Genomic DNA, 13286 nt, shown 5'->3' on the forward strand with positions numbered 1-13286 from the left:
CTGCAGTGATGAGTTACCTCTCTAATATTTAATATCTTGACAAGGCAAGCCACATATTATCAAGCACAAGTCAAATTTCAGTCAGCCCTCTATTTCTGGACACTAAGAATCCATTGCTCCTCTTGTATGATGAGTGGCATATTTTCCCACACAGTTTGTATCCTAACTAGAGTGAACATTTATCTCACAGTGTAAACTTCCAGAGGGCAGACAACATTGAAAGTTGTAAAGCATTTTACCTCCCTCAAAGGAGCATTAAGGGGAGGCAAAGAAGCTGCTCATCAACTCTCCCAGCCACTCAGCTGGAACTCCCTGGTTTTGAGGATGAAGTAGCTGCACTAGGAGGCTAGCTACTGGGACCTCTTTTATTCCCAAGGAGAGAGTTTCCCTTTTGTAAGAATCATGCCTTTGAACAATAATTTTATTGTAACATGCCCAGAGGTTGCTTTTTTCATAGTCCTGTCCCTGGGGAATCTCATCCATGATCTCATGATGCTGCTAATCTTTATCTCCAATCCTATCTTCTCTTTTGTGATTTGTACTCAGCTGAAACCATCCTTATAAATTTTATGAAATTTATCATGGAAGAAGGAAGGGGGAGAAACAAAAATAAACCAAGTTTGCAGCTCATTCAGCATTAATTACTGGGTCAGCTTGTTCTCTGACCCGCTTTCTCATGGTTGTTCACAGCCTACTCCTCCAGAATATCATAAGCCCTGTTACAGATTATAGCTCCCCTTAATTGCTGTATAGACAACAACTTGAACATTGTGAAATATTAAATTTACCCTTTGAGATATTCTTTCAGGTCCTGCATACCAGTGAAATTACTGACATCAGCTGGTCTAAAGAACCCCTTGAAAAGCTGACTTACCCAAACAATGCAGTTTCTACACCCTGATGAGTTCATCCCTCTTACTCCAACCAATCAATGACCCCAATTTTCCATCCCCTTGCCTTCCATAAATCCATGAAAAACCCCGGCCCAAAACTCCTTGGAGAGATGGATTTGAGGGTCTCCTTCCATCTTCTCAGCCACCCTGAGATCATTAAATACTTTCACTGATGGTAACACTGCTGACTCAGTGTATAAGTCTGTTACTGTGCAGTGGGCATATAAGCTTGTTGTTCCTCTAACACAACCATCCAACTAATTCCTGACACTTGAATACCAAAGAGTCAGGGCTTTGTTGACTCATTTTCTTTACTTTAAAATATGTTCATCATTCAGGAATCCCAGTTACCCATGTCAGAATATTGAGGCTCCTTTTCAATTTATTTTTTTAACCTCTCATAAGTAATCAATGACCAACTCTCAATTATTCTCTCTCTTTAACGTTTCTTTGACATTAAAAAAAAAAAACTTAGACCATTACCATTTAAACTGCCTCTTATAGCCATCTCCCAAGCACTCCTTTCCTATTCCCAATGATAATCTAAATGTCATTCCCATATATGCCTTTCCTGTATATGACCTGGGTAATTCAGAAAAAGATGATCCAACCCCCAACTTCAGGGATAGATCTTATTGATTGAATGGCAATTCTACTGTTCTTGTTCCAAAGATTGGTTCCTAAACCTAGCTTTTCATATCCACATGAATGAAAGATTAGATGACAAGTACATAATCCATTTTGCCAATGACATGCAAGAGAACCACTGCTGGAAATTTTCCTGAGGACTTAAAACCTGGATGCCTTTACCACATGAGGAAAACCAGCCAGAAGATAAAGTATAGCCCAGAAAAGAAAAAAAGAAATTAATCTGAGACAGATGCTTTAATCCGTCTTCAAAGCCCACCCTACTTTACTACTTTCATTGCATAAGCTTACTTATTTATTAACAGTATTTGATTTGGAGTGTCTCTCATGTGCAACATAGAAATCCTAACTATTGATTTTCTCTCACTATGGTGATCACAACAGTCTCCCAAGTTATTCCTCTATCTACGGTATAAGCTCCTAATGTTGACCACTCATTCTCTTGACAGAATGATCTTTCGAAAAACTTTTCAAATCTATGCAGGTGCTCTCTGCTTAATCTTCTACGATGATACCCTATCATCTTTAGAATAAATTAAACTTCATCAACGTGACACACAAGGTCTCAATCATTGAACTTTTTTTCTGTCTCCCAAGCCTCATATCTCCCTTCTTCTGAATGTAAATTATATGCTACAGCCCTGGTCAATAATTATGCTTCCCAAAATACAAGGTTATCATTCACTTCTTTGTCTTTGACTATATTTCTCATTGTAGAATACAGTTTAGCTCCATTCCTTCAGCAACCACCTACTTTGAACCTACTTTGTACCCAAATGTGTGCAATGCATTGGCAAAGTCCTTTCCTCCTTGCTTGCCTGATGCCACCCTGCTGTAAAACCTGTCTCCTCCTTAGAGAACTGTCCTTTCTCCTCTGTTTCATGCTTCCCTTCCTGGTAACACTTATAACACTGTTTCGACTGTTTGTTATAATTGGTCTCTCTTTAGTGTCTCTTTTAAAGGCACGACAGATTTATTATTTATCTCCATATTTCCAAATTCCTAATGTTGAGGTTGGTATATTGATTTATTCACACAATTAAGCAAACAAAAAACCAGATTATTAAAACTGGGAGCCACATTAGGTATGAGCTAATACTAAGAGTGAATGATGAAGTAACCTACTTCCTGCTGACAAACGGCCCCTGGTACTTGGCCTCCACATAAGAGGGACCATAGCAAGTGAAATGGCTGATGGTGACTGGAGAGCATGTGCAGATGCCAGAGGCATGCACATCTCAGCTCAGATCATTGTCAGGGTGTAAGTAGGCTCCATGTTACCAGCACATCTGATGTTTGTTCAAAAAAAAAAAAAAGAAAGAAAAGAAAGAAAGAAAGAAAAAGACCACCACACAAGGCCAATATGTTTGGCCTCACCTCTCTGGACTAGATATGCCCATGCCTGATAGCATCCCCCACCACTTTATTCCAGTCTCATTTTACAAGTGAGGAAACCAAAACCAGAACCAAAACACAGTTTCCCCTAAGAGATCACTTGATTAAGGGTACATGCCTGTCCTGTACACTCTCATGGATGCTGCACACTTAAGGTTTTAGAGCAGTTCATTTATCTGTATCCCTCCTCCATCATAGTGCATGTTCTATGAGTGTAGAGAGAGCCCTTGTCATTTGCCTTCCACACGACCAAGAACTCAGTGCTCTGCAAATACTCCTTGAATGGATATTAAATGGAAATCATGCTGCTGGCAGACAGCATTTGACTCTTGGCACCACCTTTAGCATGTAAATTTGTAGATCCACTCAATAGGACATTTAATAAATCTTTCTGTGCTGAACTCTTAAAAGTTGGGAGTGGAATAGATGGCAGATCTTAAAGTTCTGGGAGAGTTGTGTAGATCAGTCTCTGCTATAAGGCATAAAGGTGACATCGAAGAATAATAGCTTGTGTTAGGCCAAGAGAAAGGATCATCAGTTATAGAGGTAGATATGGAGAGCTTCTTTAACCGAGTGACCGAGTATGTATATGTAGGGTTCTGATAAATAGAGAATGAACTGTTGGCCTGAGGAGTTGGTGTGCTGTCTCAGCTAATGCTGGGCATACATGGACAATGTCTTGCTGTATTCATTTTTGCCTCCATGAGCATCTCTGTACTAAGTAAACCTGTTGGGGAATTTTTCCTAGCCATAGAAGGCAGAACAATGTGTTGCTACATACCCAGAGCCTAATCCTCAGAACCTGTGTGTGACTATGTTAGGTTACATGGCAGAGTCATTAAGGTAACACATGGAATTATTGTGGCTAATCAGCTCATCTTAAAATGGGGAGATTATTCTGGATTATCCAGATAACACCAATGTAATCATAGAGTCCTTGTAAGTGGAAGAGGGAGGCAAAAGAGCCAGAGTCAGATGTAAACTAAAAATAAAATTCTAAGCCCCCGCCAACTATACACACTTCCTGTTGGCCAAGGAGACTCCAAAAAAACTAAAACTGACAGGATGGGAGGTCAAACACACGTGGTTATATGCCCTCCCTTTTGGAGTTTAGACACAACAGTGTTAAACTAGATATCATAAGACTAACAGGACAGACTTTGTGGCAGTGAGATACCGAACTACAAACAGGACCTAAGGCCTTAGGGTTGGTGAAACAGGGGCCCTTAGTACGTGTCTGTGATTGGTAATCCGGGAAGTTTCAACATTGCTTATTTTGAGGCCAGTATTTGTATAATCATTTATGATAGAAAAAGAAAAAATTTGTGACAATTAGAATACAGTTTATTCTTTAAATGTAGAGTGGATGACTTAACCCTTGCCTGGCCCCTGTTTCACCAACCCTAACTAAAATTTTGATTGGACAAGAGACTGATTTCAGTAACTTACTCCCAATTAGAAGCCCAGAGACCACGGATAGGTTTTGGTCAGTTTACAGAGGCTGCACACTTGAGTACCTCTGAGTCCTGAGAAGACTTTTAGACCTATAGGGTCTAAATTTCATGTATTTAAGTGTTAAGTCTCTACCTCAGAGTGAACATAGATTGTATGTTACATGCACATTTGTTCAGTGAGCATGTGTCAGGACCACCTTCCTGAATATTCAGAGCTTCTCCCTCATCCTGTTAAATATGTATGTGCAGCCAATCGGTTCATCATAAAGCTCCCAGCCCAGCCCCTTCTCCTTTGTAGTGCCATCTTTTATCTTTGCCAGAGACTATGCTTCCCACTTCATGAAATGACCAACTGTAGGCTATAACCCTTTACAAGAAATAAAATCTCCTTTTTTGTAAATGTGTAGATCTTGTGTTTTTTAAATTAAGACACTAGGCTATGTGATCATGAATGCAGAGGTTAGAGTGATTAAGTTGTGAGCTGTGAAGACTGAGGAAGGGAACCATGAGCCAGGCTATGCAGGCAGCCTCTAGCCAGTGGGAAAGGCAAGGAAATAGGTCTCAGAGCCTCCGGAAAGAAACACAGCCCTGCCGCCTCCATTATTTTTGGCCCGTTGAGGCTCATTTTGGACTTTTGATCTCCGGAATTGTAAGAAAATTAATTAGCATTGTTTTAAGCTGCTGTTCTTGGAAATTTGTTACAGTGCCATAGGAAAGTCATATATTAGCTGTTTGACCTTGACAAATCACCAAACCTCTTGGAGCCCTGCCTGTGTGACACAGTATATAAAATCAACCCTAAAAAGTAGCTTTACTCTTATGATTAAAATTACATAGACAATACTACTGATCTAACAGTAGTTTTTTTTTTTTTTTTTTTTTGAGACGGAGTTTCGCTCTTGTTGCCCAGGCTGGAGTGCAATGGCGCGATCTCGGCTCACCGCAACCTCCGCCTCCTGGGTTCAGGCAATTCTCCTGCCTCAGCCTCCTGAGTAGCTGGGATTACAGGCACGTGCCACCATGCCCAGCTCATTTGTTGTATTTTTAGTAGAGACGGGGTTTCACCATGTTGACCAGGATGGTCTCGATCTCTCGACCTCGTGATCCACCCGCCTCGGCCTCCCAAAGTGCTGGGATTACAAGCTTGAGCCACCGCGCCCGGCCCTAACAGTAGTTTTAACAGGGTGTAGGCTTCTGCCTTTGTCATAATTGTGGTCAACCTACATGCTTGATTTTTCCGTTTACATGGTGCTATCAACTCTGAGTAGCTCTGGGCAGAGAAATCTGGCTGACTCATTGCAAGCTTCACTGAACTCCCACTGTACATTACCATGTTCACTGACTGAGGTTTCTGCTGGAAATATCTGTTGCCTAGTTAAGGGAGTGTTCCCTGCTTTGAGAGCCTAGACAACGGCATATGTGAAAGTTTCTGGTTTCCAGGGATTACAAATTAAATGTCAGGGAAGATAAAAATGCTGTGAAAGGATTCCAAGAAGCAATACAATGAAGTAGATAAGGAGAAGACTCCCTGCTTTGCTTGGGAAGTGCTTTCATTGAAGCCACTAATAGATAAGTCTTAGATGATGGCATTCCCCTCATCCACAGCTCCTCACCTATTATCATAAAATTGAATGTTGTTCTGGATGAAAATCATACACCCTTTCTCTCCTGAGTAAGATCAGGAATCAGAATAGGCTGTGTTTTTACCATTAGCAAGTCATATTTATATTCTCTTTGATTCTATTTCTTCATCTATAATATGACACTAAAAAAGTAATAAAAGATACTGCAAAATTTAAACATGTGATAAGCTAACATTTTTGACTGCTTATTATGTGCAAGGAATTGCTCCGAGTACTTTTAAGGTCATATTTAGTCTTCACAACACTATGAGATATTCCAGTTTTACAGATGAGAAAGTTGAGACATAGGGAGATACACTTCTCAAGGACTCAGAGGTACTAAGTGCTGAGTACTCTTACTAATGGCTTAAATGCCTCTCTAAGATTTGGTACTTTGCATGGTAAGAGTTCAGTACTGTGAACTGATGTTATTACATGTCTGCCTTGCAGTGTAGTGTAGCTGTTAGGATTAAGTAGAAAGTCTTTTGAAAATAAAACAATAGCATGTAAATGGCATTTCTGTAAGGGAAATGCTATCACATCTTCCTCTTTGTGCACTCTCAGCTCGCCCGGCATTTGCAGCAGCAACCTTACTCTTCTTCCTCCAGTATGTTCCCTGGCCTCACAATGCTGTGAGAATGACATTCTAAAATGCGAACCAGAAGGTGGCATTCCGTGACTGAAAGCAAATATGTTATACATTCAACTCCTGTAATGTACTACAAAGGCCTTTCAACATGTTGCGGCTAACACCCATCTCTCCAGTCACTTCTGGGGCTCCACGTTCACCAACATACTTGACTTAAGCTCTGTTAAAATCCTTGCTTCATTGACTATATGGTACACCAACAGTATCACATTACTTTTTAGCTGGACGCATTTGCACATGTTATTTCCTATATGTAGAATATACTTACACCTTTTTCATGCCAGGTGAAACCATGCTCACCTCAAGACTAAGTGCCTGGTGTGGTACAATATTTTTAATGAACATTAGTTCACATGCAAAGTGACTGGTCTACAAATAGCATTTTTGCAAAAAGGAAATATCTCATCTTTTGTTCAGTGTTTTCATTTTCTAGGTTGAATTCCCTCACTCCATTACTGGTTTCTTGTTTTATTCACACAAGCCCCCTTGGCTGTTTTCTACTTGACTTTTGTTCTTCTGTTTGGTACACAGTTCAGGTCCTCCTAACTCCAGGATTCAGCTTCCTTCCCAGCTACATTTATTCACAGACAACCATCATAGTAATACCTCTTTGGGCTCCTGCTACTCTCAGGACCTCCCCTGACCAAAGTCTAGAACATTGTACATCAAAGGTCAACTTCTTTTGAGAAGTCTTTTCTGATCTCTCTAGGAAAAGCTGTGCTCTCCTCCTCTAGCTCTTATAAAATTGGTTCATTGTTTACTACAGCATCCATCTTGTTGGGTGACTAATAGGTACTGATTCTGTGTCCAGAGTAGAGCGAGCCTCTATAAAACAGCAATAATGTTCTACATATTCCTGTTCCAGGCCTTGCCATGTAGGTTTGGATGAACCACTTAACCTTCTTTTAATTTCACTTTCCTAATCTATGAATGGGTATAATAATATTCTGCAGAGTTACAAGAATTAGGTACTATGTAAAATGGACATAGAATAGTGTCTGGCACATAGTAAGAACTAATATTTATTAGCCAATACTGTTATCTAAATTCAAAGAGACACTGGACAATTTCCTCAAGACTGAAGGTGAAGAGGAGGAAGAGGGTTGGCTTTGCCTTCTCAATCTATTCAGAGGCCACAGCTGATCAAACATTTACTATGGCATCAGCCTTAACCATCAGAGTGAAGGGTAAATGTATAAACAGGGTTATACATCTGTTTCATTGACCCTGCATCAGTACCTAGTATGTCTGTCATAGATCCTGGGCACCTATTACACCAGTGATACCCAGCCTTCCGTAGCCCATCTTTGTGGTGTTGACTGTTCACTTTGCTGTCCAATTAGCTCTGTAGGCCTTTTACCAGGGCTGGCTATGTCCTTGTCAAAGGGTATACCCCATTTGACAGCTGACCTGGGCCTTCTCTGAAGGCCAGATCTGGTCTTTTCTATATCATGGCTGAATTCTCCCCAAAGCCTGTTTATTCTACCACTTGAGCACTATCAACTGGACTACTGTTGATAGGACACAGCCCTATAATCAAATTGGTATCCTCAGTCCTGGCTTCTCTTTATTCCCCTATTGACACTTCTAAGTTTCCAGAATTTCTTGCTACTCAGACTTCATATGAATTATGTGAGAGGATGACTCACATTTTTGTAAGAGTAGAAAGACTGATGACAAGTAACCAGATTCTGATATTCTATCCCTTCCTTCCCGAGCCAGTTTATAAATTCTGATGCTGCATTTATTGTCAAAGGCTCTCCCTTCACTTCCTATGTTTATTTGTGTAGAGACCATCTCTAAATTTTGCCAAAAAGGAAGTTGTTTGATCAAGCTCCTCACAGTGTTTGGTTCCTTCAATGTCTTTTAAAAAAATGGAGAAGAAAATGTGTTTTCTCCTAAACCTGGATTTAAATACAGGCTATTGGTTTGAAAGTAACTCATACCAAGTACTGCTTATTAATACTATCCATAAAGTTTTCTTGGTACCCAAATTCCTATTGCAAAATGGGATTTTGTGGTTGGAACATTTCAAAAAGAGCCTTTACGTAATGCAAAGGGGCGCAACTATTAAGTCAAAAGCAATGAGTGTTCATCCAGGCCCATCTTTCATATTCTTTCTAAAGATACATTTGAATGCAGCAGGATGAATTCATCTTTTGGCATAACTTTTAATACCTAGATTGATTCTTTGCGTTGTGCCAAATAGAAAACCTTTATTCAGGGACAAAATCTCATCTGTAGAAATTATATCCTTCTTGCATTTGTATGTTTGTTGACAATTCAAAGGAAGGTTTCTCTAAGCACTGGTTTCCCAAAAGACCTTAAAGGTAGCTTTTTTTTTTTTCCTGGTGAATTAAACTGCAAACTGGACTGTGTGACTTATTGCTTGAACAGTTCGGCTTGTGTTATTTTTGATCAGAACTGAAGGAAAATATGAATCAAAAAAATGACTTCAGAATTAAGTAACCAAATATAAGGATTGGGATGTGTAATAATGAAGTCCTATAATGGACTTATAAGACTACATGACAGAGGTCTTCTATATATTTGTCTATTCACTCTTACTCTGAGCTTTAGATATTATTGGATGTTGTTTTCCATGTGAAACTCACTTTTTTGGACTTTGAATTCATGTTATTATTCTTGACTTTAAACGAATTCCTATTCCTTTGTCCTGACCTGCAGGACAACAACAGGAGCTCGAAGGGAGGGAGTGGGGATGGATGGGAACAGGAGACGCGAAGAATAGAGACAAGACAGGAGTCTGATCAAGTCTCGTTTATTGTTGCTAAGCTCACAGCTTAAATAGGCGCAGGCAGAGAGGCGGGGCAAGGTAGCTTGCCTTTGGGAAATTCTGGCCTATGTAATTCCTGAAACTTATCAGCAGGAAACAGAAACTGAAACATTACTGAAACTTATGGGGGCAGGGGGTGGAACAGAAACTGAAACTTGTCAACAGGAAACATTAAACTGAAACTTATGCAAACCACAACATGGCTGAGCAGATCACAAAATGGCGGCTATTGCTGCCCACATTCCTTGGTTTTATGACTGCAGGGAAATCAGTATTATCTTCAGCCATTCCTTTTCTCATTCTTTGTAGTTTGTCAGTCAACAAGTCCTGCAAGGTTTGTAATTGAAATATTTCTCTAGTTCTCACTCACTTCCACCAAAGCACAATGCAAAGACTCTCAGAACACAAACCTTCCAGTTACATTATGAGTATTCTTTTTCAGGGGTCAGCAAATAACTGCCTGTGGGGGAGTATGTCAACTGTTTTTGTTAATAAAGTTTTATTGAAACACAGCCATATTTATATGTTTATGCATTGTCTGTGGTTTCTTTGGCATTACAGTGACTGAGTTGAGTAGTTGCAAAGCCTAAAATATTTGCTATCAGGCTTTCCACAAGAAATGTTTGATGATCCCTGTTCTAGTTAATGCTTGCATCACTTGGGTAATTGCAGACAGTATTCCCATTGGTTTCCTTGCTGCTACCCACTCTAAAACTAATCAATTCACCATGCTGATGCCAAAATCACTTTTTCTCTCAAATTCTAGCAAATTTCATGTAATTCTTCAAGGTTCAGATTACCTATAACCACAAATTTAGGAACTAAAAATACAAAGGTGAGCAAAATAAGCCAGATTCTTGTTCTCACAGCTTTTGTTCTCTATTTTAGAACAGTTAGGCAATCAATCAACAATGACATAAATGTGTAATATGTACCTTGACAAGTATGATAATCTAGATAAAGTGCCTAGATTCAAAAACTGGCTCCATTCTATGCCAACGGTGTAACTATAAGACATTTACTGACTTTTAACCTCAGTTTTCTTATCTCTACTATTGTTTTGGTCATCAAATGAGATCATTCATATCAAGCATGTGGTATTATGTCTGGTGCATACAAAATAGACTTCAGCAATAATTATAGAGAAATTATAACTTTGGAAATAATGAGCAGAAATATTTAGGTTACCTTCAGTGTCATGGAATAACTGATATGACTGATGTTTAGACTGAAATCCAAGGGTAGATTAGCAATAAGAAAGAGAACAGTGTTCTGGGAACTGGGAATGGTACATGCAAAAATTTGGAGGAAGAAATTCTCCTAATTCCCTGAATGCTAAATAATTGCTGTCATCTCTGTGTTCCATATAGTACTGTATTTATACTGCTAATATACCTGTTACCACATCATGTTACGGTTGTATTTTTGAGGATATGGCCTGGTCTTACATTCTCATCTTTATATTCCCAGCACTTATAAGAGCCTTGACCCATTACACAAGTGCTCAAAAAAGATTGTTTCATAAAAGCCAGCAAAAGTCAAACAGCATAATCTTTTGAATCAAAAAAGCCTAGGCTTAATTTCAGGTCTGCCATTAAAAAGGTGGATGACTTTGAATACATTGGATGATTTCTCTGACCTGTGAGTGACTCAGATCTCAAATGTGGAAAGGAACACTTGCTACACAGATTTGTAAAACTTAATTACAGAGCATAGGAAAAACTTTTGTTGTGTCTGCACATAGTAGGTATTATTGATAATGAAGCTGTCATTAATTTGGACTTAGGGTAATGGCACAAACTCTTTTAGAGGTAAACTGAGCAACTGATACCAGCTGACTTCGCAAACATGTAGTCTAGGTAAACAGACTAAATATCCAGGTTTCATGCCTACTTCTTTTCATTTTATCCAACAAATATTTATGGAGTGTCTACTCTGTGGTGGATACCTGACAAGGTGCCGGGAAATTTGTATTGGACAAGACCTCCTCAGCCCCAGCCTTCTTGAAGCATGTAGTTTGACACAATGTGATTGTCGAGCATATGCATTTTGTCTCAGATAACTTTTTAAACAATTTGTAAATAGCCTCTGTAAGTCCCTTCCTTAGAGTAAGTGAACTTTAATTGGGAAAGTCCTGAATAGAGCCAGAATGGAGTGTTTCATCATACTGGGTCAACAAGAATGAACATTTTTTTTGTTTGTTTGTTTGTTTTGTTTTGTTTTTTCTGCTTATATTCCCAGAGAGTGGCCAATACAAATACAGTGATTACTATCTCTAGCATTAATCCCACTACATAAGGCCTTGACCTTATTGAGGTCACCTTCCATTCTTATATGCAGGTTTCTATTTCTCTTTATTTTTGTCTCACCATTCTCTACATGTGATAGTCTGATAATTAAGTAATAAATATCATTTGGATAATAAGTGTCATAAAAAAGTAAAGGTCAAATAAAATTAGGTAAGAATGATGATAGCCACTCATAACTTTCTTTTTATTACAATCTAGGCATTTTATATTACATCTAGTCCTCATAAATGATCACAATTTAGAAATTATTAAATTCATTTTGCAAATAGAAAACTAAGTCTCAGAGAGGTTATCTGGCTAAACTTAGTCACTGGGGAAGAGCGTACACTGGGATGGTGGTATAGATTCGCCTGAGCCTGAAACCCATGCACTCTCCACTGTACAACATCTCCTGTGAGAGGCAAAATGATGGTCTCCAAAATGTTCACAATCTCAATGTCCAGAACCTGTGAATATGTTACCTTACATGGCAAAGGGGAATTAAGTTTTCATATGGAATTAGACTGGAAGATCTAGACAGCCTGATGTAATCACAGAGGCCCTTAAAAGTGGGCAAGGGAGGTAGAAGAGCAGGTAAAAGTACGCTTCCACCAGTGGTATCTACGAGTATTATTTTAGAGTAATCTTTTTAATGTGGTAGGTAAGATCAACCTTGCTCATCATTGTTAATCGGTCAGGAATAGAATAGAGACTAATTACCTTAACATGTATTTATTTAATTAGACATTAAGTCATTCAGCAAGTGCTTGTCAACACATATATTTTTCAGTAAAAGCAATTATTATGAAATAAGATGTGATGTGAGGACTCAATCTACTTTTGCTAGCTTTGAATTTGGAGAAAAAGGCCACAAGCTAAGGAATGCGGGCAGCCTCCAGAAGCTGGAAAAGGAAAATAAATAGATTTTTTAGAGTTTCCTGAAAGAAACACGGCCCTGACACAGTGATTTTAGCCCAGTGTGAAGGTTAATTTTCTTTGTCTCTAGACCATATAGACTAACACACACTGTGAGAGCCATGTTAGGCTTCTGATCTATAGGTATTATAAGAGAATAAATTTATTTGGTTTAAGTAGCTAAGTTTAAGGTAATCTGTTATGGCAGCAATAGAAAATTAGTATAACACCTTTGTAGGCACAAAAAAGATTTAAAAATATGTGCCAGGAAATGATAGAGTTACATTTTATCATCCTGTTGGAAAGGACTTTAAAGGATCAGAACTTAGAAAAAGATACATTCAGCGTCAATTTTGGTATATGAGTAAGACTTCATGTAGAATAAAGAATTTTAAGGGTGAATTTCAATCAAGGCTTATTAAAATAGAATGTGATTACATATTATAGCTGGGAGTTATAACTGAAAGGAGAGAAGAAAGGAAGGAGAAAGACTAAAATCAGGAAAAGAAAGAAAAAAACTTCCAACTGTGTGCCTTTAAAAAAGAAAACAGATTCAAGTAACTTATTTTCTTTAATTATTGAAAAGGAAGCAGCATGAAAACAAAAATAACAGAGCAAGAAATGT

This window comes from Saimiri boliviensis, chromosome 11 (assembly GCF_048565385.1).
Source record: "Saimiri boliviensis isolate mSaiBol1 chromosome 11, mSaiBol1.pri, whole genome shotgun sequence".
Taxonomy (NCBI): Eukaryota; Metazoa; Chordata; class Mammalia; order Primates; family Cebidae; genus Saimiri; species Saimiri boliviensis.